Source organism: Balaenoptera acutorostrata, chromosome 2, assembly GCF_949987535.1.
Source record: "Balaenoptera acutorostrata chromosome 2, mBalAcu1.1, whole genome shotgun sequence".
NCBI classification, from domain to species: domain Eukaryota; kingdom Metazoa; phylum Chordata; class Mammalia; order Artiodactyla; family Balaenopteridae; genus Balaenoptera; species Balaenoptera acutorostrata.
Genome location: NC_080065.1, coordinates 104,235,537 through 104,240,844, shown reverse-complemented (window position 1 = coordinate 104,240,844; position 5,308 = coordinate 104,235,537). Strand labels below are relative to the sequence as shown.

At 41.1% G+C, this 5,308-nt stretch overlaps 1 pseudogene; it reads right to left on the bottom strand.

Annotated features, from left to right (window-relative positions):
* Nucleotides 1-372: 372 nt before the first annotated feature.
* Nucleotides 373-817, bottom strand: LOC130707059 (transcription and mRNA export factor ENY2-like; annotated as a pseudogene).
* Between the last annotated feature and the right edge of the window lie 4,491 nt (nucleotides 818-5,308).

The window sequence follows — 5,308 nt, the reverse complement described above, 5'->3', positions numbered from 1 at the left end:
ACTTGGCAGTTGGTATGGACCTAGGAGTGGATTTGTCTACAGCCAAGTCTTTGTGGGGAATATCTAAATGAGTGCCAGGTAGGTACATAGGGCAGATGTATGGCCCAATATTTATTAATATCTGTCCTGGGCTAAAATTGTTGGCCCACATTATTGTCCCCCCAATCCCAGTTTTCCTACATCTTATCAGGGAATACAGAGAGCCAAATTTCTCCCAATTTGTTTACGGAGATGTGTAATAAAAGACTGAACAAGCAGCCAGGTTTTCTAAACAAAGAAGACCTAAGCAGGATATTGAATATACTTTTCTTCCTCAGCATATATCTTTTTTTTTTTTAATTCATGAGATATTTATTAAAATAACACATTTAGGGAAAAATATCAATACAATTGTATACATCATTACTGAAAACTGTATACCATCATACAAAAAAGGATTTTATTTTGGGAAATCAATTCCTAATTTATGGCAAGTTTTACTTTCAGAAATAAAACCACAAAACAACACAATCTAATTCAATCTTAAAGGCTGGCATGCTGAGCAAGGAATGTTCTTATTCTTTGTAGGAGCTCCTTCTTTACACTGTCAGGTACCAGGGCTCTGCCTTTTGGTGTGATTTCAGCCACCAAGTCATCAACAGTAACGTGTTCTAGTCCTTTTTCTTTAATTACCTTTACAGTGTGCCTTCAACTGATCCTTCCAGCCACATTCAATTAATTTAGCTCTCAGCAACTCTTTGAGGCCTTCTCTTTCTCCGGTTTCTATCAACTTTTGGTTAATTGCTGCTCTCATCTGCGCACCTTTGTTCATCTTGCTAACCACACTCTTCGGCTGCCCGGACCTAGCATATATCTTTATGGAAGGGACACAGCGACTTTGGATGTTCCTTGTTTAAGGTCATAGCCACTGGCTGTTAATCCAGTCTACTTCTTGGGGCAAGGACAAATTTTGATATTGTGGTATTTGGTCAGGGCGTGTATAGTTCAGGCCTTTTTTGCCAGGTTTTCCCCAAAATATTTCATGTCAGGGCCTAAAGGCACATGTTGTTACTTTTTTTTTTTTCCTTTAAAAAAAAAATATTGTTATTTATTTATTAATACTTAAAACTTTTTATTTATTTACATCTTTTCCACTCAATTCCGTAAGTGCAAGTATCTCATTTTATCTTTTGTATCTCCTAAAGTTCTGAGAATGTTGCCTTTTGTAAAGAAGGGACTTTGTTCATTCCTTCCTTTATTGTTTGCTGTAGCCCTTTTCAGGGGGTGGGGCGGGCTGGGGAGTGGTTGGTGTGTCTTTGAGATTGGTTGAATAAATTTCTGCTTTTTTTGTTGTGACTAAGTTATAATCTTAGTTTATAAACTTGTTTTGTAAAACCTTTTGCAGCAGTATGTGTTTATGTGGATCAGTTTTCCTGTATTTATTTATTACCTTTGAATTTGTTGAACTCAGATTGGAGTTTTTCAGTTCTAAGAAAAAGGTAAACAGGGACAGTGTATCTGTTTATTTTGTCATTGCCTCAGGGATGGTATCTCAGCAAGTGCTTGTGAGAGTCCAAAAAGGCAGAAAATTAGTGTTTTGGGAAAAATATTTACCAAACTAGGCTGGAGAGCCAGATTTAGTTTAGCTTAGTTTATGTGAAAATGTAGAACTTTTCACTGATGGTTTCTACCACTTTTTAGCCTGTGACCTAGCTGTGAACTTTCTGGGCTACCAATGGGTTTTGTTCTTCCCTAACCACCACTACCCTCTGCTTTAACTTTTTTAAAACACAGATGCCCTGAGTCCAGGTTGTATCATGTGCACTAACATTTCTCCTGTGTTAATTTTGTTCTGCTCAGCATATTTTTACCTGAGTAAGCAAAAAATAGTAAAGAGGAGTAAGCAAACCTAGGATTTATGACATCGGAGTATCTTGTTTGTGGAAAAATTACTAATCAGTTAATCCTATGACTAGCTCGAGGCCAGTAAGAAGTAAGACCTTAAGAAATGGAGTACCTTGTTTCTCATATAAGTCAACTTTTGCTAGGTTATGCCGAGTTAACAGACAAATCTCAATGGTTTATAATAATAAAGGATAATTTCAGGACTTCCCTGGTGGTGCAGAGGTTAAGAATCCACCTGCCAATGCAGGGGTTACAGGTTCGAGCCCTGGTCCGCGAAGATCCCACATGCCGCGGAGCAACTGAGGCCGTGCGCCACAACTACTGAGCCTACACTCTAGAGCCCACGAGCCGCAACTACTGAGCCCGTGTGCCACAACTACTGAAGCCCATGTGCCTAGAGTCCGTGCTCCGCAACAAGAGAAGCCACTGCAATGAGAAGCCCACACACCTCAACGAAGAGTAGCCCCCGCTCGCCGCAACTAGAGAAAGCCCACGCACAGGAAGGAAGACCCAACACAGCCAAAAATAAAAATAAATAAAATAAATAAATTCATAAAAAAAAAAAAAGGGTAATTTCATACCTACCTGACCTTTCAGCTTCTGGTCAGCTGTGTCTCTGCTTTATGTGTCGTACTAATTTCAGGATCCCAGCTGAAGGAGCAACTTTCATCATGGCTGTTCTTCCAGCAGAAGGAAAATAAAAATGGATCCTCTTGGTGTCTCATAAAGCTTCTGTTTAGAAGTGGCATGTCATTTCTACTCACCTTTCATTGGCCAAAGGAAATCACCTGGCCAAGCCCAAAGTTAAGGGTATCACTTAAGATATTCTCTTCATGTAAATATGATTGCTATGTTTTATATTCCGTAATATAAAGCATTATGGGAGATTTAAATCTGGGTATAAGAACTGCTAAGCCTGTGGCTGATAATTACAACAAGGGACATTTGGTTTCGTACACGTTACATCTTTCAAGAAATGTTCGGGGCTTCCCTGGTGGCGCAGTGGTTGAGAATCTGCCTGCCAACGCAGGGGACACGGGTTCGAGCCCTGGTCTGGGAAGATCCCACATGCCACGGAGCAACTGGGCCCGTGAGCCACAACTACTGAGCCTGCACGTCTGGAGCCTGTGCTCTGCAACAAGAGAGGCCGCGATAGTGAGAGGCCCGCGCACCGCAATGAAGAGTGGCCCCCGCTCGCCGCAATTAGAGAAAGCCCTCGCACAGAAACGAAGACCCAACACAGCAAAAATAAATAAATAAATAAATTTATTAAAAAAAAAACAAAAACAAAAACAAAAAAAAACAAGAAATGTTCGCACATGTCTGAAGGAAATGTTGGGAATGGAATAGGTTTGAGATTTCCTCAGTAGGTGAGCTGTATCGAGTTCTCTGAATATTAAGTTTTGTCTTGAGGGCGTGAACACAAAGAAGATGGAAGTGTTCCAGCAAGGAGAACCTCTTTTTGGACAGTAAGAAAGAATGCTTTCTATTCTTGAACTGGAGGAGTAGCATTTTTGGGTAATTGAAACTGCAATCTTTTGAAGTAAGATCGACATGATTTCTTTTCTGTACTGCAGTTGCATAATAACTGGTAAAGATGAGTTACAAGTTCCTGTGGTCTGATGCCAGAGCCTGTGTTTTTAACCGCTGTGTGATCCTGACAGCCAGAAGGTGAACTGCAGTGGGGAAAGTGAATTGTCTTTGAAGTTAGGTCAGGCTATAAATCCTGTTTCTGCTGTCTAATTACATGACCTCTGAATATTAGTAGTCACCTTACCTAATAACTTCCAGGATTATGATGGGGATTAAATGACATCAAGAATTAAAACCTTTTGTAAAGGGGGTAAAAAGCCAATAATAGTGACTGCCTACCGTGTGCTGGGCACTGTGCTCAAGATTATGTCAAAGTGAGCTTAGGGGGCATCCCAGGCTGGCGTGAAGTCATCTAGGGGAACAAAGTGAGAGATGAGAGATCACAGGAGGTCAGGTCATGTAGGATCATTTAGTTCAGAGTAAGGACTGGCTTTTACCCTGATTGAGATGGGAAGCCATTGGAGAGCGTGGAGGAGCAACATGACCTCACTTAAGGTTTAAGTGGATCATTCTGAGTGCTGTGTGAGGAATAGGTTCTAGGGGAGCAGGCGTGGAAGTGGAGAAGTACGTTGGGCATATTGGGGTCTATTATCCTATTAACAATTCTTGTCCACACTTGTGATTTTTTGTTAAAAAAAAGAAGAGGAAGCAGAGAGATCTGTCAGGTTATTGCAGTAATCTACATAAGAGATGGGGGTGATTCAGACAGGTGGTAGGGATGGAGGTGGTGCAAAGAAGTTAAATTCTGGATATATTTTGAAGGTAGGTATGGCAGGATTTGCTTATTTGCTGATGTGGGTTGAAAGGGAGAGAGAAGGATAAAGTGGTGGTTTACCGAGATAGGAAAGACTGGAGGAGGGCCGGATTCGCAGAGAGGGGACATTCCCAGTAGACTTTCAGATGGGGATAGTAGGTAGGCAGTGGGACATAGGACTCTGTAGTTGGGGGGACAGGTTGAAGCTGTGTAAATCCGTTTTCAGTTTCTAGGTGGTATTCAAAGCCAGGAGACTGGATTAGATTACCCAGGTGGTGAGTGCATATAAACAGGAGATAGGGTCCCAGGACTGAACTCTGGAGGGGACTCAGTCTCTCATTTTCAGTTTCTAGGTGGTATTCAAAGCCAGGAGACTGGATTAGATTACCCAGGTGGTGAGTGCATATAAACAGGAGATAGGGTCCCAGGACTGAACTCTGGAGGGGACTCAGTCTCTCATTTTCAGTTTCTTCTCCCTTTAAGGAGACCTTTGATGCCTTCTTGTTGTTGAGACAGATTAAGTCCCTTAAATTAAAGAGACCTAATTTAAGACGTTGCTTTCTAAACTGTCACAACATTTTGGAGGTCTTCAAATATTTAGATACATTTATGGCCATTCTGGAAAAGACTCTGATGAACTAGGGTGATTGTATCTTTCTACCAAACGTGAAAATAGTATGGCAGCTCTGTGTTTTCCGCCATTTCTTTGGCTGTCAAGAAGCTTGAGGGTAAACCTGACACTGTCCCCAAATAGAGTAACTACCATTAGCATATGCTTTGAGTAGGCTTCTCTTTCTCTGATGTAACATTTTCTTAATTTTTCCGTTTTTTAATAGCCCTTGCACATTTAAGCCACCTTAAATACTTTTTGGTAGCAGTCAGGACATGAACAGAATACAGGAAGAAATCCCCATTGGGCCCACAGCTCTAAAATCAATGAAATGATTCTTAATGCTATTGTTTGCTATCGGAAACTTTATCAAAATAGGAGGAAAGGCATCAAGCATAGAAAACAGAAATGTCTGGAAGAACATCCAAGAGATGGTTAATAGCAGTTACCTCTGGGGTAAGACACGG